Source organism: Hyperolius riggenbachi, chromosome 2 (assembly GCF_040937935.1).
Source record: "Hyperolius riggenbachi isolate aHypRig1 chromosome 2, aHypRig1.pri, whole genome shotgun sequence".
In the NCBI taxonomy this organism is placed as follows: domain Eukaryota; kingdom Metazoa; phylum Chordata; class Amphibia; order Anura; family Hyperoliidae; genus Hyperolius; species Hyperolius riggenbachi.
In genome coordinates, this window is record NC_090647.1 from 177,684,694 (window position 1) to 177,712,111 (window position 27,418).

Here is a 27,418-nt window from a genome sequence, read left to right on the forward strand (position 1 = left end):
CATCTGATCTTGAAACTTGGGGGAAAATACAAGGTATCTCATGGTTCGGGAAAATGTCAATTATAAAAATGAACATCTTACCCAGATTTCTTTACCTGTTTCAAAATTTACCAATTGCTCTTCCCAAAACGTATATACCAAACCTACAAAAAAAACTAACACATTTTATCTGGAATAAACAGAGACCCAGGCTGAAGTTCGAAATCCTCACAAAAACTAAATTGGCGGGAGGGGCGGGTCTACCAGACCTTACTAAATATTACTTGGCTACACATCTGGTCAGAACTCTGGGGTGGGCAGAAAACAACCTTGAAAAAGACTGGGTACAAATCGAAAATGCCTCACTTCAGCCCCAGGTACCAAACATTCAAAGCTTAATATGGGACCCTGTCTCCCAGCGCTCTAAAAACATTCAGAAACACCCGTTAGTGGCCCCAACCTTAAAAGCATTTCTACACTGTAACAAGAAACACAACATTACGGGGAAAGGAAGCCTCTTGACCCCTCTACTGAACAACAAAGATTTTGTGCCTGGCCTGGAGAAAAATTTTCTCTCAGAGTGGCACAAAAGCTCAATCCCTAAGATAGCAGACTTTATACAGAGAGGTGAAGTACTGCCATATATGCAAATAAAAGACAATTCCTCCCCAAATAACATCCCAATGTGGCAATACTTCCAAGTCAGACACTTCATAAGCTCTCTAAAAGCAAAAAAACATATTGAAATCTTCAACCACGCTATTTGAGGAAAAGATCCTCTCCAATAAAGCTCATAGACACCTTTTTGACCTGGACCTACTCGCTACTAAACAACAATAAATCTGATGACCTACTGCACTACCAGAGAAGATGGAATTTAGCCTTAAAAAAGATGCTTGGTCTCAGGAACAAAATTTCAAATTCCAAACATTATGGTACAAGACGCCTGAAGCGATACACAGATTTGCTCCTGAGATACCTAACAAATGCTGGAGATGTGATAGCAACGATGGGTCTTTTCTGCATCTAGCGTGGCATTGCCCATCCCTCAAGACATACTGGATAAGAGTACACATTCTCACACAGAAAATACATGGTTTCCCCATACCATTCGAACCTGATATATTTCTACTACACAACGCCAACATGAGCCACAAGGAATACAAAAACTCCATATTGCCTCACCTGATAAACGCAGCCCGGTCACAGATACCTGCCCTCTGGAAGCAAAAAACAAGTCCCTCAATTCAGCACTGGATCCAAAAAATAACAAAAATCCAAAACATAGAAGAGCTGATTCACAGCTCACAATACTCAATGGGAAAATTCCACTCAATCTGGGATAGATGGAAATCCTTTACCCAATCAAGGGAATGGCTGGCCGTCCAAGATACTAATACTTGATACCCTTATCACTAAGGTAACACTAGATAGTAGTCTAAGCTAAAAGCTATATGCACCCCAGCGGCTATCCCCTTCCTGCTGGAGTTCATTAAGAGAACCAACACTGGCTTACACGGCAAACCTCGCCTTTAAAGAATATATATAGGAAAATTAAATATCCCCAACCCTGTGTGTCGACTCCTTTCTCTAGTGGAAGTTACTGTCACATAAAGTTCCTTAATCCTCCACCTGAACTTATTAACAGGTGGAAAGATGGTTAAAAATTCATATTGTCATGTTATATGTTGAGATTCTAAGATGAGTTCAATAAATATTTTAGAATGCAATAAATATATCTATTAGCCTTTGTAAGAACGCAGAATATACTGGTTTATGTATTTCAAGAAACACATTGTAAACCCTTTTTTTGGGGGGGAATGTTCTGTAAACTCTGTATACTCTTCTTGAATTGTTATACTTACCTGTATTCTGCTCAATAATCAATAAACAATATTGAAACAGAAAAGTAATTTATGGCTCATTTTACTCTGGAAAAAAATGTACTTATTTGTATATGTTTGCACATATTTTAAATGTTACAGTTTTTTGCTGTAGTGCCCTTTTAAGCATTGAAGTACATATCGGGTAAGCAGCAGGTTCGGGGGGGGGGGGGGGGGGGGGGCTTGCTTCTTCCTTCTTTCTCCTGCACTCCCGCAGTAGTTGCCGTTTGGTTCCCCAATATTCAGGACTGTTGCAGGAGCAGAGAATTACCTGTTCCAGAGCTGTGTCTGCCAATCATCTCTTGTATGCAGTGAGTGACTGTCTCCTGTGCCAATACCTCTGTGCAGCTGGTGAGCATTCCCATATGTCACACGACATTGGTATCAGCCCACAAGTGGTTGCTAACTGCCAAGAATAGCATAGCAGACCCATGGCTGTGATGTAGTAGTTCATTCTCAGCCATGCTGCATCCTGTACCACTTTGTTTATGGAATAGGGTAGTCAGGGGGGAAAGGGGATTAAACAGGTGTGTTGGCTGCATTTGTTAGGTTGTTAGGGGTGAAATGGGGAATAGGGTAAAGGGAGACGATAGGGGGTTATGATGGCTGCACTTGATAACCATCACTGGGGGACACCACAGTAGTGGTCATGAACATTAATGATTTGGGGGCCCCAACAAATTTTGGCTAGGGACTCCATGGCTTGTGGATACACCCCTGCACTTAAAGTGTACATGAGACAATCACAGCCTAAGAATTTATACTTGGCTAGGGCTGCTTCCAAAACCCCTGAGGTCCACTAGCTCCCTTGCCATCCTCCAATTGGCTGTGCCACTGTAAGCTGCATAAAGTCTGACATGGCGCACACCCCTGGTCGCAGTTCCATGGCCAGGAGACTTCTGCGCATGCGCAGCTAAGGCCTCTTGCACACTGCACGCGATTCCGATTCAGATTCCGCTTTTTAATCAGTTTTTACATCCGATTCAGATTCTGATTTGCAGTTTGCTCCCTGCACACTGCAAATCGGAATCTGAATCGGATGTAAAAACTGAATAAAAAGCGGAATCTGAATCGGAATCGCGTGCAGTGTGCAAGAGGCCTAAATCTGCAACACTGCTAGAGCTTGACGCTCCCAGCGAGTGGGGGAGGGGGGATGCATGACCAGGAATGCATGTGCATGCAGGGGCCAGCAGCCAGGCTGGATTGCACTCTCTGCAACAGCAGAGCGGAGGGGGTCAGATGGACATCAAGGGAGCCAGATGACTGCAGGGGGCTGAAGGAATCCCCAGGTAACTATACGTCCATTTTCACCTGCATATGTAAGCTCCTAAAGAGCAAAAATACAGTAAAATAAAGGCACAAAAAGTAACATTGAAATTAAGTTAATCAGGAACAATTTACTTTGAGTGATTATTGTGCTTGTATATGTGCTGAAAGGTTATTTTTATTAATTAGGTGATAAGTTACTTATGAAAAGCTTTGTGAATAGAGCCCATTGTCTCGGGTTTACTTTAAAGAGGAACTCCAGTGAAAATAATGTAATAAAAAAAGTGCTTCATTTTTACCATAATTATGTATAAATGATTTAGGCAGTGTTTGCTCATTGTAAAATGTTTCCTCTCCCAGATTCACATTCTGACATTTATTACATGGTGACATTGTTACTGTGGGCAGGTTATGTAGCTGTTTCTAGCTGTTCTGGCCTTGCAGACAGCTGTAAACAGCCATTTCCTGTCTGTGAACATTGTTACATTGTGGCAGTTTGCCCAGAGTACCGTACGGTACCAGAGCCTCTTGTGGGAGGGGTTTCTGCACAAAATCAGTCATACAGCGCCCCCTGATGGTCTGTTTGTGAAAATCATTATATTTCTCATGTAAAAGGGGGTATCAGCTACTGAATGGGATAAAGTTAAATTCTTGGTCGGAGTTTCTCTTTAAGGGGCTAAAAGTCTCTGCTTTATGTGCAGCTGTAATAAACTAACCATTCTAAATGTAAAAAACTGTGCTGCAGGTCTGAGCCCTGCCATTATGGTGTGCTTTGGCTCTCTTCTGGTTAACCAGACTGGCAAAGTCATTGAAAAGCATGTCAAGTTTGATCTACACTTTGTAGATGCTGCACAGTATTTATGAACTCAATACAACAAACCAATTTACACTTTTCAATATTAAAATAAAAAATATGGATTGCATTTCCTCTCTAACAGTCTGTAACAAACTATTATAATTTATAATATCAGCATTACATAAAAAAAAAAAAACAATGGAAAAGACGTTCTACCCCTCTATATGTATAGTGCATTGAAGAGGTATACTTTCATGTTGCCCTGACCTGATACATAGAAGCACAGCATTGTCTTTGCTGCAGTAATATGAATGCACTGCATACGGCTACATATTATTCTGGTGTGCCTGCAAATACTTCCCCGTGATTAAATTCATCAACCTTCCTGGTCAGCTCGCTGCTAGTATGCAGATGAATAAGCTTTAGAATATACAAGCTGATGCTTTGATCCAGGCAATTAAACTAATCCCTATCCCTAAATTAAATTGTAAATGGTACAGCCAGCGGTCGTTCTACAAAAAAAAGTTTGAAGGCAAAATGCAAAAACATATACAAAAATATAAAAGTATTTCTTGAAAGAAAAACATATTAAATTAATTTGCTGCAAGCAAAACAGGATTAATGAAAACGTGATCCAATATATATGCACAGTGCACAGTGTATATAGATCAGGCTGGTTTGATATGTGCTATTAAGGTGTCCTCCATACTCATAGGGGCCCAATTCCTGTATTTAATGGAGAGCAGAAGTGGTACATTATAGAATACTGTGAGAAAGTGTGGAAAAGCCGCCGCAAGTACTCAGAGTAAGGCGGCTGATTCCGCGTTCAACATGGCAGCTTGCGCGCAGGGACCTGCATTCACTGGCCTGACGGAAAGCGGAGAAACCGCCGCATGCCCAGAGAACAGGGCGGCGGATTCCGCGTCCGACGCGGCGGTTAGCACGCATAGGCCTACCTCTGTCAGTACTGCTGAATGCGGAGAAAACGCCGCACGCTCAGACAGCAGTGCGCCGGATTCCGCATCCAAAACAGCAGAGGCATTACAACACATGTCTGGTGTGGCTGGGACTGATAGTCCGCACTGGTTCAGAAGGATGCGTGCGTGCGCGGAGAGGCAGAGCATTTATGACAGCCAGAGGGGTGTCAGCTGACCAGGCCGGTCAGCTGACAATTCTTTCAGTTCTCATTGGTCCAGCACTTAGGGGAGGCGCAGGAGAGCGCTGGTGTATATATACTGGGTGCTGGTAATTCCTCTGGTGTCTGGCGTTGCGATCACTACATGGTAGCACTCAGACCCTGTCAGTATCTGTGTTACATTAGACCAGTTTCCTAGGTGTTGATGATCAAGGAGCTCACACCTTAGTCTAGGAATTCTGTATAATTTGTGTTATTATCTAGACCAGTTTCCAAGGTGTTGATGACCAAGGAACTCACACCTTAGTCTAGGAATTGTTGATTATTTGTTATGACCTTCTGCTTTCCTGACCATTCCTCTGATCTCTGATTTTGTACCTTTGTCATTCTGATACTCTGTTGCTGAACTCGGCTAGTCTCAAGATTCTGCATCTGTCTCCTGTTTCTGTACTTTATCTGTCCGTGTGTTAACGACCTGGCCTGCCCGACCTCGAGAACTATCTCTCCTGTTGAGAGATAGTTCACAGATCTGTCAGTGACACTCCTCCATTGGTGTCACTCACATTCTGTCCTTCCCACTCTTGGCCTGACTCCTCCCTGCGGAGAGTTCAGACCAACGGAAGCAACTTGCTGCAGAGCAATACTCCTTATTGCTCTAGCACCTGATATTCAGGTGCGGTCCTCAAAGTATTACTGTTGCACCAAAACACTCATCACTCAGGTGTCCAGAGGTTAAAGATATATCTGATTATCGGTGATACTGCAGATCATCAATAATCGGGTATATATCTGCATTCTCGGTGATACTGCACCAGCCTATAAATGTTTTTATTGTAAGGCAGGTAACTTTCTGTAGTGAATTTTAGTGAACATGCTGATATTCTTTTCGCATAAATTTTTGGCAAAAATGATGTTAAATTTGACTTTCGTGTAAAAATACCTTTGAAAATAATTTTGTAATAAGTTTGTGATTATCTGCATTTTTCGCAAATTTTCACGCTGAAAATAAACTATTTTGCACCTTTCACAAAGCAGTAAAAAATAACGTTTACCGTATTGTGAAAATTCCAAGTATTTTTGTAAATATTTTCACAAAATCAAAAATGGCATGTTTAATGGGAAAATGAGTGTGGTGAAAATTGGCAAGCAACACGGATTAAAAGTTGCCTAAAGCCGAGAGCCCTGGCACTGGGGAATCTGCAGCTATCACAGTCACTTGTTTGGCTGTATGCAGCTTTCATCTTTCTTGCAGACCCAATAAATGAAGCAACACTGGTCTCTAAAGCACCAGGCCTGGATAATGGTCATCACAGGTCAGGCTTTTCCTCAGCTCCAGTAGAGTAACGTCCTACTACTGAATTATTTCTTGCATCTTCAACAATATATGGTAGATTGCTGCCATGGATACTGATTTTATTTTTTTGTCCAATGGATTCTCCCTTTTTATTTCTCCAGAGAGCGCGGACAGCCTTCTTATTAGGCAGATGTAAGCTGATGTTATAATGTATGCATTGCAGCTTTATTGTTCCAAGTAAGTTTGGCCTTCCAGTTAAATACCAGACTGTTGCATTCTTACTGCTCCATAATTACTTTATCTGTCTTGCTGCAGGGAGCGTTGCCTAACTATCCTCTACACTCCACATACCTCCAATTGTCCCAATAGTGCCTCCCACCATCAATATTTGACATTTCAAGTGATTCATATTGGCATCGCTATACTAGCATCAGGGATTTCTAGAATTAAACCAATGATAATCTCATAGCCGCACCATATTTTCTGCTTCCATATCATACGAGTTTCTGAAAAGCTTTTGGTTAAGATTCTTAATATGAAGAGATTCACTACAGTGAATATCACTTATAAGATTCAATTCAAATATAACCATTCATGTTAGAGAAACTCTAAAAGAGGGAAATTAAATTATCTTTTATATGACACCATATCTGGTTATTAGAGGTCATTTCTATTTTAAATTTTAACTGTCCTATTTTGCTGTAAATTATCTCCTAAACACTCTGCCTGATGGGTATTGAATGGAGTCCGTTGCTGTAAATGGCAATATAAGAATGAGATGCAGAGTAAAAAAAGAGTGTAGTTAGTTTTTAAAGACAGGAGATTCTTGCCAAAATGCCTTTTAATGTTCATACTTTGAAGTCACTTATTTACATTAATTTGCTATTTATACCTACGTTTTATCTTAGATGGAAATTTAGTTTATGGTGCTAACCAAACAATTATTAGTGTGACATGAGGGTTAGCATGGATCTTATATAACAATTCTAGGCAATTGCATGAGTAGAAAGGCCATGATTTAAAGGACTCCCCAAGCAAAATAAAGGGTTGAGACTGAGCCCACACAGAGGTGGGGGAATGTTTGCAGAAATCTATCTATGTGACTGTTCTCTCCCTTGAGGTCCTGTGTGCCTGTAATTTTTTCTGGTAGTGGCCACAAATAGATTCAGCCAGCAACATGTGAACCAGAGGTAGTTTTTGTGATGCATGCACAGTATTTCATTTCCATCTCTCTTTCTGCACTTCAGGTCATGGTAGCACAGGGAGTGTTGACAGAAAGGTGGAACTGAAATACTGCACATGCAGGTTGCACCATACAAGAACCTCCAGTTCAAAGGTCGCTGACTGAATCTAGTTTTTATTTATTTTAGTGGTTATATAGCGCCAGCATATTACGCATCGCTGTACGGAGTGTATTGTTTTGTAACTGTCCCTCAGAGGGGCTCACAATCTAGTCCCTACCATGATCATATGTCTATGTATGTATCGTGTAGTGCATGTTTCATAGTCTAGAGCCAATTTTAGGGGGAAGCCAATTAACTTATAGGTATGTTTTTTTTGGATGTGGGAGGAAAAAGGAGTGCCAGGAGGAAACCCACAGACATGTTGAGAACATACAAACTCCATGCAGATGGTAACCTTGCTGGGATTTGAACCAGGGACCTAGAGCTGCAAGGCGAGAGTGCTAACCACTACATCAACATGCTGCTCACAATGCTTTTGGCCACTACTAGAGTAAATTATGGGCACACTGATCCTCTCTGGAGAGAACAGACACATAGGTATCTGCAAAATGCAAATGGCTTTGTGTGGGCTCGGTTTCCCCCTTTGTTTCACCTTGGTCTTCTTTTGAAAGCACAAAATATGTGACACAAATGTGACAAAATATAATTTAGCCTTCCTCACAGGTGAATAGCTATGTGTTGTAAAGATTGTGAGCTACCTCAGCGTTTTAGGTGTTAGCCATGCGCAGCTCCATTGCAAGCAATAGGGAAACAATGAGCATGTATACCTATTCTGTGCCACAGATTGCTCTGCTCCATTGGAGTAGGCTTATGATGGAGACATTATTCGGGGTTATTATGTAGTACTACCGAATCACCAAATGGTTAAGTGGACAGCACCATAGGCTATAAAAGGATGACAGTGGTGTCTGAATTAAACACCAGTTTGCAATTTTTGCCATGACCACAAATGTATGCAATTACATAAGAGGTCTAACTGCTACTTTTTATGCCACTCACATCTTCTAATCAGTTACTTCGTTCAACTAGAGGATTTTCTGATCACAATTACAATAAGCAATCAATGATTACAATAAGCAATCAAGCTTGTGCTAATGTAATGTAATGTGCTAATGTAATGAAATAAACTCAACAACCTCAAATCCCTAAAACCACAAAAACAAATAAAAACAGGTCCCTGGAAGTCCAGCATGGTGAAACTTGGTACTGGTTTAGGCCACAGGCACTGAGCGGTATGTTTAGTCATAGCTTATAACTGTTTTTCATGTCTTTTTTGTGCACATGTAAACCAAATGAAGGACAAGGTTTTTAAAAAGTCTACACCAAGAGAATGTGTTTATGTGCAGGACAATATACAATAGATGATGCTTTAAAAACCCCACAGACCAATAAGATAAGGAGTAACAGACCCGAAGAAGGTGGTGGTGATACAGAAGGTGGACATTAGGGTGGCCATACATGGTACAATTTTTTATTTTTTTTTTCTATTAGATAATTTAGTTTGATTATTCCGTTAGATCGAATATAAAGATTTTTCCAGCATGTCCGATCTGATTTTTCTCGAAAAAAACGGGATAATCGTTTGAATTTCTTGATCGAAAAAAAAATATTTTCAACTTTACTCGATTCGATCATTTAGATCGAATAAACGGGATAATCAAACGTTTTTATTGTACCATGTATGGCCACCGTTAGAGGGAATTAGCCAAACTGGACAGTGAGAAGTGATCTGGGATACTGATGCCTGTTTCTACCAATAGATCAGGTTAATGGATGTGAAAGTAAGTAGTGAAGTGAAGAAGGCTAATACACCATTACATATTACTGTTGAACTGCTAGGGATATGAAGTAATTTAAATTCAATTTGCACTGGACATTGTGAATCATAGCATATATTGGGTCTTGCATTATGGCATAAGCACAGAGCTTTGAGACAAAAAATATATTTATATACTGTGTTACTGTAGGTATTTATTTAGAGGCATATTTAATTACAGCGCACTGTAGAGCCTTATTGTTAAGGGATCAAGACTTCATCCAGTGCAGTATATATGATTACAGTAGATTGTTTAATAATATTCATCACCTTTGAAGTCACATTATAGATTTATTAACTATTTGCTACTGACCCCAGGTAAAAGCTGCTGTGATCACTAGCAAATAGCAGGTAGTGCTGCTTCACAACTATTAATCTTGCAGAAAGGTCATTAAAACATCACAGCAACTCTATTATAACAATATCTAAAAATTCTTATTTTTCTAAATTTGGTTTTGATTTTCCACACTTGATGCAAGCAGATGTTCACAGCTAGTGGACAAATGTGCTCACTGTGCATCACAAAGATTTTAATAGTTTAAAAAAATAAATAATGCTGATGATATGACTGGCATGCAGTATTATGTCCAGCAATTAATAGCGCCCCTTATAAACTGTTGCAGTGTGATTGTTATATGATTGCACCACAATGGTCCTGAGAAGTGCTCACTGATTTGGTTCCGCTGCAGTGTGACCAAATCAGCAAGGCCTACTTTCCATTGAAAGTATGCCCAACTTCCAGAGTATATAAGCAAGTCACCCAGTAATGCACTGCATGCAGTGGGATAGCACACCGGAACCCACCATGCTGCATTGCGATCACTGATAGCTCCATAGGGTTATCAATGCTCCTGCAACTGGATGCGGTATATTTGTGCAACGCACAGCAATGCACACAGGGCCACATGCAATTCACTTTTTCTCCAAATTTTTCTCCCAGAAGATCATTTTTCATCTTCTGTTTGAAATAATTTTTCAGCACTCTTCCATTGAAAAAGTTCCAAAAAATAGTAGGAAAAGTATTGGCAAAATTATTGAGTATTTTCTTTCTTGCTGATGGCTTAAATATTTTACCGATAGGTAGAGATGTCGCGTACATAGAATTAAACTTCCGCAAATGTTGACAAACATGCGAACCGCCATAGACGTCAATGGGCAGGCAAATTTTAAAACCCACAAAGACTATTTCTGGCCACAAAAGTGATGGAACAGTTGTTTCAAGGAGTCTAACCCCAAGACTATGGCATGCCAGACAGGGATCCATGCCAAAAGTCCCACCAAAAATTATGGAGTTGACGCAAAGTCGTGTTTTAATCCCTAAAGGGCAGAAATCACATTACATTCCTACAAATGATGCGCTGGAGTGATGCTGTGCCTGCAACTTAATGTAGCAACAATAGCAGTAGTGTGCACAGCTCTGGGTGTCAGTGGGCCGTGGAGTGTTACAAACAGAGAAATGCAATGGTACTATCAGAATACAGTGAAATAATAATGCACTGGAATGATACTGTGCCTGCAACTTAATGTCGCAAAATCAGTGCAGTAGTGTGCACACAGCTCTGTGTGTCAGTGGGCTGTGGAGTGTCACACACACACAAAAAAAACACACACACAAGAGACCAATGTACTAGCCCTCAAAAGGTCTGTTTGGGGTGCTTTCACAGCAAGTGAGGAACAAGAACACAGGCCTAGCTAATGCTTTCCCTACCTATCTGCAGCAAGTCTGACCCTGCTCTAACGAAGTTAGCAGCCAGCAGAGAATGAATCCAATATGGCCCCTGCAATTGCTTTTTAATAGGGGGTGGGTGGTCCGGGAGGGGGAGCTAGCTCATTGGCTGCCATGTGTCTGCTGACTGTAAGGTAAGGGGTCAAAGTTTGTCTGCATGATGATGTATAGGGGCGGGTCGAATAGCGCCATGTGCTCGCCTTATGTTAGCAGTTCGCTGAGAATGTGAACAGCGTAAATTCGCCGGCAACTGTCCGCCGGCGAACTGTTCGGGCCATCTCTATTGATAAGGTGTGAAAAGATCACCTCAAAGAAAACTTAGGAGAAAAGGTGAATTGAATAAGGGCCTCACTGTAAAAGGGGCCTAAGGTAGCATGCATGTGTGCATTTATTGCTGGTGGGCCTGTTAAATCTCCTGATACAAATAGAGACATGATAGTCCATGGTTCTTTACATATTACACAGCAAATGTCACTGGTCTGATAAAACATGGACTTTAATTAAATCAACTATTCTCCAAGGAGATGTTATGTCACTACGGTGGCGTAGTGGTTAGCGCTTTTGCCTTGCAGCCCTGGGTCCCTGGTTCGTATCCCAGCCAGGTCAACATCTGCAAGGAGTTTGTATGTTTTCCGTGTCTCTGTAGGTTTCCTTCGGGCACTCTGGTTTCCTCCCACATCCCAAAAAACATACAGATAAGTTAATTGGTTTTCCACTAAAATTGGCCCTAGACTGATACATACACTACACAATACATACATAGACATATGACTATAGTAGGGATTAGATTGTGAGCTCCTCAGAGCAACAGTGACAAGACTATATATGCTCTGTAAAGCACTGCGTAAGTTGTCGGTGCTATATAAATAATAAAATATGTCATCTACAAAATACCATTTCAGCACCTGGAAAGTGAACAAAGAAAACACCTTACATTAATTTGGGGCAACTTATTTTAAATGCTTTTTTGGCTTTCTGGAGTCTGAAAATTATATTTTTTTGATAAAGTGTGAAAACATTTCCTGTGAGAAAATTCAGCAGAAAAGGTAAGTGAATCATGCCTATGATCAAATTCTGCCCAGTGATCAAAGTAGCAGGGCAAAGTAGGGAGTCAATTGCTTTCGGCGATCCTGATTCTAAGTCAGTCAGATCCAGTATGTTTCAGAATTGATTCACCAGGTTGTGCTATGTGACAAGGTTTATTTAAGTGACTGAGGGATAATTAAAGAAAAAAAAATGTCTGCTCCAACTTACAGGAAATAGTTTGCATGACTCATCTAATTATTAGTTTTGGCTCTAATAGGCAAAAAATAAAAAAACCTTGCACTCTTTTTTGTATAGATGTATTTTATGAAGAAAGCAGTGTAGAACAGCCTAAGTAGCCAGCAGAACTCTAGCTGTGAATTCTAATTCTCCTTACAAACCATGAGGTGAATGCATTCACTCAGTGTGCTGACAGGGCAGGACAGTACTTCCATAGCAGCTAACAATCTACAGGTTGTCTGCAATTGATTGGCTTAAAGAGGAACCATAAAGGAGGTAAAACATATTCAGGATAACAATCTTTAACCCTAACCCTAGTTTCAGCATCGGAAACATTGCCGTAAATCGGTATGCCCTGATTCTTAGCATAAGCTAACATGTCACACAGCTGTCTGTCCCACCCAGAGCACTCTGGGAGACAAGGAGTTGTTCCTGCTCACTTTATACACAAGCTTTTAGCACTGATACACCTTGCCAGCAGTAAAGATGCTGTCATTTAAGATACATTTAAAAAGGAACCGAGGTGATATATGGAGGCTGTCATATTTATTTCTTTTTAAAGTGTTGCCTGGCAGCCCTGCTGATCTTTCTGATTAGCAGTGTCTGAATTATACACCTAAAACAGCATGCAGTTAATCTTGCCAGATTTTTTTGTCAGAAACAGCTGATGGTTCGGGTTAGAGAAGGCCCGAATGCTGAGCAGTATTCGGTGAAGATCGGGTATTTGCACTTGCCGCGAGTGGCGAGCACATGGCGCTATTCGACCCGCCCCAATAAATGATCATTTGGCTAAACTTTGCGCCATTACATCAGTTAGCAGGCACATGGCAGCCAATCAGCCTGCACTCCCTCACAGACCCACTCTCCCCCTATAAGAATACTGCAACGCCCGCCATGTTCCAGTCTGTCTTCAGCTGGATTAGAAAGAGGAAGGGACTGAGCTTGTTGGAGATAAGGAAAGCATTAGCTAGGCTTGTTTATTTTGATCCTCGCTGGCTAATTGCTGTTTAATCACCCCAAACAGCCCTTCTGAGGGCTACTTCATCGTTCTGCTGTTTTTTGTTTTTGTTTTTGTGTGTGCGACACTCCACAGCCCACAGGCACCCACCATTGTGCCCAGTGCCCACTACAAGCACAATAGTGCTCCAGGGCCTCTTATCACTAAATTGTGTTTGAACTGTTGGAGCATATTCTCAGTATCTGTCTGCAACGTTAACCTGGAGGTAATCTGCAATACGACACTTCTGTTGCATTGCGCTGTAATTATGCATTGCACCATTAACCGTGCACCACAACGCAACGTCCCACTGTGAGCTTAGCCTTTGAGACAACTGGATCAGCATGACAGCCAGTCAGTATTTAAAAGGAAATAAAAATGTCAGCCTCCATATGTCTCTAACCTCAGGCCCCCCTTTAGGAATGTTAATCAGGATGAAGAAAGACTTTACAGAGTGAATAAACTGACTAAATAACTTATAAAATATTATTGTAAAAAATAAGCAATTTGTAACGATCGGTGTCAGCATGCAGAGAGAATCTGATTATTGGTGATCTGCAGTATCACCAAGAATACAGATATATACCTGATTATTGATGATCTGCAGAATCACCGATAATACAGATATATTGCTAACCTCTGGACACCTGGATAATGTGAGTGTTTGGTGTAACGGTAGTACTTTGAGTATAGCACAGGAAATTAGAGAGAGTATGGGCAATACTGCTCTAAAGATAAGGAGACCTTCCAGTAGCCTGAGACTCCCCAAGGGGCGGAGTCAAGCTGGAAGAAGGAAGGTCCAGAGAGTGAGTGACAATAAGGACAAATGTCACTGAGTGATCTGGAAACTATCTCTTAATAGTAGAGATAGCTCTCGAGGTCGGGCAAGCCAGGTCGACAACACACGATCAGATAAGGTACATAGACAGAAGGCTGATTCAGTATCCAAGGCAAGCAGGGTTTGGCAACAGAGTATCAGATGTGCGAGGTACCGAATCAGAGATCAGAGGAGTAGTCAGGAAAGCAATAAGTCATAACAGATATCAAACAATGCCTAGTCTGGGTGTGAGGTCCTTGGTCTCTACACCCTGGAACTAGTCTGATGAATAACAAAATGGTAACACAAGTGCCCTAGTCTGGGTGTGAGGTCCGTGGTCTCTACACCCTGGAACTAGTCTGATGTAAAACAGAATGGTAACACAAGTTCCCTAGTCTGGGTGTGAGGTCCGTGGTCTCTACACCCTGTAACTGGTCTAAACATAAACAGATTGATAACACAGGTTCCCTAGTCTGGGTGTGAGGTCCGTGGTCTCTACACCCTGGAACTGGTCTAAACATAAACAGATTGATAACACAGGTTCCCTAGTCTGCGTGTGAGGTCCGTGGTCTCTACACCCTGGAACTGATCTAAGCATAAACAGATTGATAATACAAGTAATCTGGCTCAGTGTGAATTCCCAGGTCCACCTGGTTCAAACACACTGCAGGATCTGACTAAGGTCTGAGTGCTTCCACGTAGTGTTCGCAATGGCAGACAACTTGTGACTGGCCAGCAGCAACTATATATAGTGTAGCGCTCTCTGGCCCACCTCTAAGTGATGGACCAATAGAAACTTGCTCTGGCATCAGCTGACCAGCCTGGTCAGCTGGTCCCCTCTTGGCCGTCATAAAAGTTCTGCCTCAGCGCGCATGTATTCCTAAACCTGTGTGAACGAACAGACTCAGCCACACCAGAGACACACCGCTGCGTGCAAACCGCCACGCTGGACGCGGAACCAGCCGCCTCGCTGTCAGTACATGCGGCGGCTTTTCCGCGTTCTGCCATGTTACCAGATGCACACCTCCGCGTGCAAACTGCCGCGTTGGACGCCGAATCAGCCGCCTATCTGTCAAAATGCACGGCGGCTTTTCCGCGTTTTCTCACACAATTGTATTCATTAAGGGGCAGTTCACGCTTATTTGAATTTGCCGATGTTATGTGCAATTTGTGATTCATGTTTTGATGCAAGTTAAATGGCAATGCAGAAAAATCACAAAAATCTAACTTTTTTGTAAAAAAATATCCTGAGCGACTTTAAAGAAAAAAAAACATGTCAAATTTAAAATACACATGCACATAAGAAGTACGTTTCTTCCAGAGTAAAAATAACCACAAATTACTGTTCTCTTATGTTGTTGTCACACAGTAGGTAGTAGAAATCTGTCAGAACAGATAGGTTTTTTGCTAGTCCATCTCTTCATGGGGGATTCTCAGCATGGTCTCTATTCTTTATAAAGGCAGTCCCAGAGATGCTGGCCTGCCTCCCTGCTCACTGCACACTTTTTTGGCAGTTGGATGGAGCAACTGCCTTCACTAAGTGAATGAGCCCATGATGAGATGGGCTATTCCAAAACCTGTTGGTTCAGTCAGATTTCGAATACCAACTGTCAGTGACATCAACATAGGAGAAAAGTAAAAGTCTCTGTAATATAACTAATCTTTCCTTTGTCAGGCTTTGTCAACACAGAGAGGAATGCTGCCTTTGCTGTGATAGGGAGAAGTTATGCATGCCCTCTGCAGGCCCTGTGTGTGTGCACTTTGTTTATCCCTCACAGACAGGTCTTTACTCTGAGTTTCAGCTCGTCATGCTGAGAAACTGTGAGAATCCCTGACAGGAGTGCAGATAATTCACTGGTAATAAAAAACGTGTAGTATACTGTAACATGAATATATATATATATATATATATATATATATATATATATATATATATATATATACACACACACACACACATCACTTCCTGGTTGGCAACCATGTTTTTTGTTTGTAAACACTGCCTAAAACTGGCGAATAGAAGCCAGGATACCGGCGGGGAGCTGTGGAAATGGCAGAGAGGAATCAAGATCATCACAGTGACTTGATTGATATGTTTTTTTTTATTGTACAAATCGGACAATACAGATTCTCTTTAAAATGATTTTCACAATGGTGGTCCTTTAGGACTTGTTCACACTACAAGAGCTTTTTAAGTGCTAGTGATTTTAAAAAAGCACTTGATATGCTAATGCAATGCTATAGGGCAGGGGTGCCCATTAGGAAGATCGCAATCAACCGGTAGATCGCGAAGGACTTCTTGGTAGATCGCGACCCCACTACATTTTCCATTCTGTATATACAAGTGTGCCTCTTAAATTGTACATAGGTAGATCATTTTGACTTGCTAATTCTTCAAAGTAGCTTACAACCCAAAAAAGTGTGGGCACCTCTGCTATAGGGGATTTTTACAAAATCACATCGCTCCAATGTGAACACACACATAGGATAACATTAGCAAGAGCTTTTAAAATCACAAAGCGCTTCGAAAAGTTCTTGTAGTGTGAACAAGCCTGTAATGTTTCTCAGATACATTTTTGTGTAAATTAACTTTTTGGTATGCACGAAAAAAAAATCACAAAACTAAAAATTGCATACAAACACAAAAAGAAAGCAAAAAAATGCTCAAAAGTTCATTAACAAAATATCAAAAAATCACAACCATAAATGTATGCATGCAGAATTTGCATTGACAACTGGCCCCTAAGTTATACTGTATTTTGCAAAGCTTCTCTTTAGAAACTGGACTGGAATTGTTGCTACTGATGTGTTTTTGAAGATCTCCTGCTGTAATACAGCTGTAAGCTAGTTCATACTAACAAGGGAATATACAGTGGTTTGCAAAAGTATTTTCCCCCTTAAAGTTTTCCACATTTTGTCATATTACTGCTGCCACAAACATCAATTTTATTGGAATTCCCCGTGAAAGACCAATACAAAGTGGTGTACATGTGAGAAGTGGAAAGAAAGTCATACATGATTCCAAACATTTAAAACAAAACAAAAAACTGCAAAGTGGGGTGTGCGTAATTCAGCCCCCTGAGTCAATGCTTTGTACAACCACCTTTTGCTGCAATTACAGCTGCCAGTCTTTTAGGGTATGTCTCTACCAGCTTTGCACATCTACAGACTGAAATCCTTGCCATTCTTTGCAAAACAGCTCCAGCTCAGTCAGATTAGATGGACAGCGTTTGTGAACAGCAGTTTTCAAATCTTGCCACAGATTCTCGATTGGATTTAGATCTGGACTTTGACTGGGCCATTCTAACACATGGATATGTTTTGTTTTAAACCATTCCATTGTTGCCCTGGCTTTATGTTTAGGGTCGTTGTCCTGCTGGAAGGTGAACCTCCGCCCCAGTCTCAAGTCTTTTGCAGACTCCAAGAGGTTTTCTTCCAAGATTTCCCTGTATTTGGCTCCATCCATCTTCCATCAACTCTGACCAGCTTCCCTGTCCCTGCTGAAGAGAAGCACCCCTAGAGCATGATGCTTCCACCACCATATTTGACAGTGGGGATGGTGTGTTCAGAGTGATGTGCAGTGTTCGTTTTTTGCCACACATAGCGTTTTGCATTTTGGCCAAAAAGTTCCATTTTGGTCTCATCTGACCAGAGCACCTTCTTCCACATGTTTGCTGTGTCCCCCACATGGCTTGTGGCAAACTGCAAACAGAATTTCTTATGTTTTTCTGTTAACAATGGCTTTCTTCTTGCCACTCTTCCATAAAGGCCAACTTTGTGCAGTGCACGAATAATAGTTGTCCTATGGACAGATTCCCCCACCTGAGCTGTAGATCTCTGCAGCTCGTCCAGAGTCATCATGGGCCTCTTGACTGCATTTCTGATCAGTGCTCTCCTTGTTCGGCCTGTGAGTTTAGGTGGACGGCCTTGTCTTGGTAGGTTTACAGTTGTGCCATACTCCTTCCATTTCTGAATTATCGCTTGAACAGTGCTCCATGGGATGTTCAAGGCTTTGGAAATCTTTTTGTAGCCTAAGCCAGCTTTAAATTGCTCAATAACTTTATCCCTGACCTGTCTGGTGTGTTCTTTGGACTTCATTGTGTTGCTCCCAATATTCTTTTAGACAACCTCTGAGGCCATCACAGAGCCGCTGTATTTGTACTGACATTAGATTACTCACAGGTGCACTCTATTTAGTCATTAGCCCTCATCAGGCAATGTCTATGGGCAACTGACTGCACTCAGACCAAAGGAGGCTAAATAATTACGCACACCCCACTTTGCAGTTATTTGTAAAAAAAAAATGTTTGGAATCATGTATGATTTTCGTTCCACTTCTCACATGTACACCACTTTGTATTGGTCTTTCACATGGAATTCCAATAAAAATGATTTAGGTTTATGGCAGTAATATGACAAAAGGTGGAAAACTTCAAGGGGGCCGAATACTGTATCTAAAGCATAGTGAGCAGCTCACCAGTAGAACATATAGTCATGTAATGTGTGATTTCAACATTCATTCTCCCTAGCTAAGCTGTTGCAGAGATCTCTGAGGATTTGAAGTTTCACTAGACATGAGAAATTGAGGAAAACAATTAGGAAAGTAAGATTGTCGATTCAGTCTAATATACAAATACAGGCTAGCTATTTAGAATACCATCTACATAGTGATTGCAGACCATAATTAAACATAGAAATGGAGAGCCAGTCTTGTCTTGTAATTATATAAAGTTTAGATGGCAAATTATTCTTAGATATAGTATATATAGTGTATTTCCTGCTATGTTGACGAAAGAACATCTGCAAGGTTACTGGATGTTTGAAACACATTAAAACTATTTGAGGAAGCCTAACAACAATATAATAATAACAATATAAATTAAAATGAATTCCCTATCATTCAGCATGAACTTCACTAAATTTGGCCATATAAATAACTGGTGATATTTTCAAATTGAACAACCAGATTTACTTGCTAACCATTTACATTAAGAATTTGTGACAACTCATGAGCCATATTTGCTGATATTGCATTGCATTAGCTAACTTCTGACTATGTATTCGTAAGCAGTGATGGCCTGATCGGCAATGAACAACAATTTGTGTCACATTAAAAAATGTTTGGTGTTTATATGCAGAAGAGCAACATATATGAATAAAAAAAAAAAAAAAAAAAAAAAAAAAAGGTACAGCTGTAAAAAAAAAAAGAAAAAAAGTGTATAACTAACAAAAGAATACAGATAAAAAAAGGAAAGATTTTATGTTCCCCTTTATTATTGTTAATACGATATTTTTAAAGGTGGATTTGTTTTAGATGAAATGTTTGTAACTTTTTTTACTTAGTCCTTTAAACACTCTGCGACCGCCTAACGCAGGATGGCGCAGAATGGCTTCCTCGCTCCTCCAGGTGGTGCATCATCTCGTGATGCGCAAGTTTAGCAGGGAGCCTCCATAAACACTGCAGGGCTCCATTATCAGCCTACCAGCTGCAATCTTGGTTGGCAGGCTGTTAGAAAAGTTAAAAAGCAATTTACTTTTGCACAGCGCTGCGATCTAGTGCAGCACTGTACAGGGGGGGCAGCCCTTTCACTTATCTGTTCCCTCAAGTGGCTCACAAACTGATCCCCCTCATAGGCGGATGCCTATAAAAAGGTGATCAAAGTGATTGGATCTCGGGAGGAGGGAGAGAAGGTGGGAGGGAAATTAAAAAAAAATATAAATACATTTTTAATAAAAAAAAAAAAAAATCAGATTCCACCAACAGAAATCTCTGTTGGTGGGCAGAAAAAGGGGCAAGATTAATTTGGCTGCTAAGTTATATGGCTGAGTAATAAACGGTTAAAGCTGCAGAGTGCTGAATTGTAAAAAAAGTGCCTGGTCACTACGGGGATGTAAGCCTGTAGTCCTCAAGAGGTTAAAGGACATTTTCCCAGCGTGCCCCTAGGCACATTGTCCCTTATCAATTTCAATGTGATAGCTTACACCTTTGGGATTCAGCTGCGGTTGGGCCTTCTACTTTGGTGACTGCTGCAGAACAGAGCCAATACATCAGAATTTAGGGTCCATATGTTTTAGACATTGATAGTTATTTAACATTTTATGTGCATAATGCATTGTTAAAATGCATATATAGAAGCAAATACCAAAATAATAAATGCCAGTGGACATTATTCTCATCCTCTTCAAAATGTGAGAAATAATATCTGTAGAGGGTACTCAGGCAACATTGTTTTTTACAAAGTGCAAACTCATAACTTCTAGTAATTGTTTTGATTTCTCAATAAACTCTATTACAAAAGACAATTTGATTTCTGTGCCTCTAGATATAATCTCAGGATAATAGTTTCATCAGATGCACGTATATCCTTTTCTGTTATGTATGTTTAATATTTTGAAGTAATGATCTTAATTAGCCAGAATCAGGAGTTTTTTTGTTTTTTTTTATTTGAAATGCAATATTGCATAGTTCCCCAACCCTGTCCTCAAGGCCCACCAACAGTGCATGTTTTGCAGGATACCGCACACAATCACAGGTGAGGTAATTAGTGTCTCAGCAGAGCTGATTAACCACCTCTCTGGATTTCCACAAAACATGCACTGTTGGTGGGCCTTGAGGACAGGGTTGGGGAACTCTGCAATATTGTATTCTTTGCATTTTTTTTTCTGTGTACAAGAATCGTAACATAAAAAGTGTTGACAAACCATTATACCTGTGGATATCAAAAAGACATAGAAACAACAATGTATTTTTCATAGCTTTTCGGATGTGATTTAATGGATTCTGTTCATGTCAGAGTTCAGTAAAACATCTGATCTGCATGCTTGTTCAGGGTCTATGGCTAAATGACAAAGCAGATGATCAGCAGGATAACCAGGCAATGTGCATTGTTAAAAGGAAATAAATATGGCAGCCTCCATATCCCTCTCACTCACAGGTGTGCTTTAAAGGGAAGGTTCAGGGAGGGTGGCTAAAAAATAAAAATCAATGCGCAGTACAGCCCGGAGGACGTCCGATGAAGTCAGCACGCCGGCGTGGGACGCAGAAGTGCCGGGCCTTGGAGCGCAGAAGAGCCCGACCTGGCAGCCGGCCTGGCCAGGTCGGGTCGGCCACCGGAGACCACCGGGAGCCTGCGGAGAGGCGGCGAGGGCACCTCCTGCCTGCCATGGGCTGGAGGAAGCCCCAGGTAAGTGGAAATTGATTTTTATTTTTTAACCACCCTCCCTGAACCTTCCCTTTAAAGGACAACTGTAGTAAAAGGGATAAGGAGGCTGCCATATTTATTTCCATTTAAGCAATACCAGTTACCTGGCTAGCCTGCTGAACCTCTGCCTTTAATACTTGTAGCCATAGACCGTGAACAAGCATGCAGCAGATCAAGGGCTCGATTCACTAAAGCATGCTAACACTTAGCACGACAGTGATACGCCGCTTTGCACGTGATGATATGTGCCACGTATCATCATCACGTGACACGTATCATCATCACGTGCCACCTATCATCATCACGTGCCACCTATCATCATCACGTGCCACCTATCATCATCACGTGCCACCTATCATCATCACGTGCCACCTATCATCATCACGTGCCACCTATCATCATCACGTGCCACCTATCATCATCACGTGCCAAGTATCATCATCACGTGCCACGTATCATCATCACGTGCCACGTATCATCATCACGTGCCAAGTATTATCATCACGTGCCAAGTACAATCATCATGTGCTAAGTATCATCACGTAAAGTCACATCACGTAAAGTCAGTTTCCACCGTTCGCGCGTTAATTTTTATCACGCGAACGGCGTTACACTTCACGCGCTAAGCGCGGAATGCCATTGAAAACTACAGTGCTTCGCATGATCAGAAGATAGAGTTTGGTAATGAAATCAGCAATGGTGCTTACATTAACATGTGAGTTAATGTAATACGTCATGCACAAAGTTTAACACGCGTCGCTTTATGTACTGTATACAGTAATAATTCATGATGTACATTCCGTTCGCATGATCTGCAGTGACTTTACGTGATAATGATACTTAGCATGTGATAATGATAGGTTGCACATGCAAAGCCTTTACACGCGCGTTTGCATGTGCATAGCCTTTACACGTGATAACTGAGTTATCACGCTTTAGTGAATCGAGCCCCAGATGTTTTTGACATTGTCAAATCTGACAAGATTAGTATCATGCTTGTATCTGGTGTTATTCAGACACTGCTGCAGCCAAATAGATCAGCAGGGCTGCCAGGGAACTGGTATTGTTCAAAAGTAAATAAATATGGCAGCCTCCATACTGTATTCTTTTTGCTTCAGTTGCTCTTTAAAGTCATTGTCTATGAGGTGATGTGCAAATGTGTACATCAATGTCACTATCTGTAAATGCCATCTGAAGTCATGTGTTGAATTTACACTCGAGCGAGTTGCACATCTGGTGTTTGCAAAGGGGAGACACAGATGCATGTAGTACTGTATACTGAACCTCAAATAATTCCCTACTGTAGTAAATTTAGATACCAGGGCCCATATGCAATTCACTTTTTCACCAAAGTTTTCTCCTAGGTGATCATTTTTAATCGTCTGTTTAAAATAATTTTTCAACTTTGCAATTGAAAAAATATCAAAAGCAGATGAAAAAGAACTGAACTGAATTATTCAGTGTATTTTCTTGCTTCCTGGTTGCTTAAAAAGCATTTTATTGACAATGTGTAGAAATATCAACTTGGAGAAAACTAAGGAGAAAAAGTGAATTGCATATGGGCCCAGGAGTTAGAACATTTCTATCACTTTAGTGTAGGCTAAGAATAGGCAACCCTAAAGAAATGGTAATCAATTTTGACAACATGAAAAGTATAAAGATATGACTGTTTTTAAGTTTCAATAATGTGCAATTGCTGCTAATACCCCAAGTGCAAGGCAACTGGCATGGGTTAATATCAGCACTGCTGTCAGTGGAAACATTTTGGAAGCCAGGTGATAGAATCAATTATGATTCAAAGCTTGACAGTTGCAGGCAGAGAGTGTGAAGTGCATCAGATAGAAGGGAAAAAGCAAATATCAGGCAGAGATCAGCATCAGTAGGTCAGACATTATGAAAAACAGAAAACCAGAAAAGGGCAGACAATCGTAAAAGAAAGAAATCTATGGTTAGATTTTTGCAGGGAAGAAAAAAAAAACACAAAGTGGAAGATACCAGTGGCAAGGACTGCAGAAGACAGCATCTGGCTGCATTCATAAATCTTTAACCGACAACTTAGCACATGCAAAGACTAGGATGTGCTATATTAACCACTTCACCACTGAGGGGTTTTACCCCTTAAGCACCAGAACAATTTTCACCTTTCAGCGCTCCTTCCATTCATTCGTCTATAACTTTAACATTACTTATCACAATGAAATGAACTACAGTATATCTTGTTTTTTTTCTGCCACCAATTAGGCTTTCTTTAGGTGAAACCCATGAAATGTATTTGCCAATTTGTCCTGGTTATAAAACCGTTTAAATTATGTCCCTATTGCAATGTTTGGCGACAATATTTTATTTGGAAATAAAGGTGCAATTTTTTCAGTTTTGCGTCCATCCCTAATTACAAGCCCATAGTTTATAAAGTAACAGTGTTATACCCTCTTGACATAAATATCTAAACAGTTAGGTTCACTTTTCATATATTTTTTTTATTGTAATTTTTTTTTATTACAAAAATAAATAAATTGGGGAGTGTGGGAGGTAATGAGTTAATTTTTTGTGTAAAACTAATGTATTTGTATATGAAAAATGCTTCAGGGTGTAGTTTTACTATTTGGCCACAAGATAGCCACAGTAACTTTTTGTTTATGTGACCTGAAAGCGTAGGAAGTACGCTTGCAGGAAGTCTTATGAGGCTGGGAAACTTTTTTTTTCCACAATGATTGCGCTGTTTCTCAGAAGCAGCCGATCATTGCGGGGGGCTTAGATCAACGAACGGGAACGGGTTTTCCCGTTCATTGATCTCCAGGCAAGTGGGCGGCGGTGTGCATGAGCGCGCGCATGAGCGGGAGCGCGGACAGTGGCGGGAGCGGCGGGAGGTGCGGATATCTCCGTCCCTGGTGTTGACAGGGTGGAAAAAATGACGGAGATATCCATACTGCTGGGGGTAAAGTGGTTAAAGTACACCTTAATAGAGAGGGATATGAAAGCTGGCATATGTATTTCCTTTTAAACAATAAATATTGGCTGGCTGTCCTGATCATCTACCTTTAGCCATAGACCATGAACAAGCATGCAGATCCAGTGCTCTGACTGAAGTCTGACTAGTTTAGTCACATATTCTTTTCAGGTGTGATTCACACACTACTTCAGCCAAAGAGATCAGCAGGATTACCAGGCAGGCAACTGATATTGTTTAAACTAAAATAAAATATGACAGCTACAATATACAGGGGTTGGATAAAATAATGGAAAAACGTTGAAAATCAACAATATATATTTTAATATGGTGTAGGTCCACCTTTTACGGCAATTACAACCTCAATTCTCCGAGGTATTGATTCATACAAATTGTGAATTGTTTCCAAAGGAAATTTAGCCCATTTTTCAGTTAAAACACCCTCCAGAGATGATAGCTGCGGATATCGACCTCATACTTGAATCTCAAATATTGACCATAAATGCTCAATAATGTTGAGGTCTGGGGATTGTGGTGGCCAGATGAGATGCTCAACTTCATTAGAATGTTTCTCGTGCCATTTTTTAACAATTCTAGCTGTATGGATTGGGGCATTATCTTGAAAGATGGCATTCCCCTCCGGAAACAGTTCTTGAACCATAGGATGAACTTGGTCGCCCAAAATTCCTAAATAGTCTTGACTGTCAATTCTTCCATGCAGGGAAATTATTGGCCCGGCAGATTTCCAAGAAATAGCACCCTAGATCATCACAGAATCCGGCCATGTTTTACGGTTGGGAGAAGGCAGTCTGGATAAAATGCTTCTTTCGGCTGTCTCCAAACGTACACTCGGCCGGAGGTCGGGAATAAGGTAAACGATGATTCGTCAGAGAAAATCAAATTTTTCCACTGCTTGAGGGACCTATTCTGCTGGTTTCTACACCACTCTAAATGCTTTGAAACATTTGTCTTTGAGAGCAGAGGTTTTCTAACTGCAGTTCTTCGGAATCCAGATTTGTGCAGCTCCCGACAAATAGTTTTTGTGGAAACTGGGTTCTGTAGGTGTTCATTCAGCTCTGCAGTGATTTTAGGATCCGTGGTCTTGCAAGCTTTTCTACAATTTGATTTAGAGTCCGACGGTCTCTCTCAGACAACTGACTTTCGGCCACAACTGTGCTATGCTGAGGACGTTTTTCCTTCTCTTTCAAAGACAGTCATTACTTTTGAGACAGGACCTCTTGAAATGCCAAGCATTCGGGTAATTTCTGTTACAGTAGCGCCTGTCATACGAGCAACAATTTGGCCTCTTTGAAAGTCTGAGAGATCTGCCATTTTTATCAATTATAACTAACTTTGGTTTAAATATCTGTAAAAAAACAATTTTAATTAAACATCGCAAATAAAAATAACAATTTTTTTTCAACAGGTCAAGTTTTGATTGCTTAAAACATGTTCAAAGATTATGATGCCAAAATGTTAGGTGTTTCCATTTTGTCCAACCCCTGTACCTCCCAATGCAGGTTCCTTTATGGTACTTATACATGGCACAATAAAATAGTTCAATTTTCCCATGTATTCGATCAAAAGGATCGAATCGAATGAAAGTTAAGAATCTTTTTCGATGAAGAAAAGTGAATGATTATATGTTTTTTTTCAATAAAAATCCAATCGGACAAGTTGGAAAAATCTTCATATTCGATCTAACGGAATAATCAAACAAAATTATCCAATACCAAACTAAATTATCCATACCATGTATGGACACCATTAGGCCAATTTCACACATGGGGCTCAATTCACAAAGCTGTGATAAATGCTATCACGCAGTTATAAGCTCAGCACGCGGGTTAGCGCGCGTACAGGTTTTCACGCGTAATAGTAAAGGTTTGCTTGCATTAACTTTCCCATTCACGTGATAACATATGGGTTAACGCATGAACGGGGAAAGTTAATGCGCGCAAACCTTTACTATTACGCGTGCAAACCTGTATGCGTGCTAACCCGCGCACTGAGATTATAGCGGCCGTGATAGCATTTATCACGGCTTTGTGAATCAAGCCACTGGTGTGATGCGATTGCACAATCACACCTCCCCATTTTGTGTTTAAACCGCTGCAGAGTGCGCCAACAGGGTGACTAAAATGGCTCTGCAACCCGCTATGAGACATGCTCCCTTGCTGGACAGGAAGTATGTCACACCAATACAATATGTATGCTGCACCAATACAATCAGTGCCATTGTCTCCAATGCAGAGTCTGCGTCGCTTCTGCATTATTCAAGGCACTTCCATAACAAAGCTTGTCACAACGCTGGTACTGTGGCCAGTCTTATAGAGACTATCAGCCACTGCAATGAGTGTGTGGCGTGGGAGTGGCAGGCAGAGTACCGTGACACACTAAAATGTGGTATGTGTGAAAGAGGTCTCAAAGGAAAGTATTTAATAAGTTACTGTGATTAGTCTTTGTCTACAGTTATACTCGGTTTAGAAGCAGATAAAATGACATTTCTGCTATTCAAATGATGTGCATCACAGAATGAGCTAACGTAGACTCTTGAAGACACTAGAATAGTAGTACTCTGTCTAGTAAACAATTCTATTACTTTTAAAGCTGAATCGAATACTATGCTCCCTATTTGATTAAATGTATCTCCTAAGTCTTCTCCTAGGTTATATTTTCACACTGTATTAATAAAATGCCTTTTAAGCCAAATGCAAGCAGGAAAATACTCAGAACACTGTTGACAGTACTTTTCAACCACTTTTTGGTACTTTTTCTATTGAGGAGTCGCATAGGTGGTGCATTGCAGTGCAATGTGCTAAGTCACAATGTTGCGGATGTCGCACTGCAACTCAACACCATTAATGTAGCCTTAAACAAAAGATGGAAAATAATCTAAGAAAAAACTTTGGAGAAAAAGTATAGTGAATAAGGGCCAATATGTCTTTGGATAACAACTGACCCAATATATCATGAATTGGCTAGTCTACTAGAGAGAGTGGTTAAAGCTTCTCTAGGCTCCCATTCTTTGTTTATTATTTTAAATGACAGAT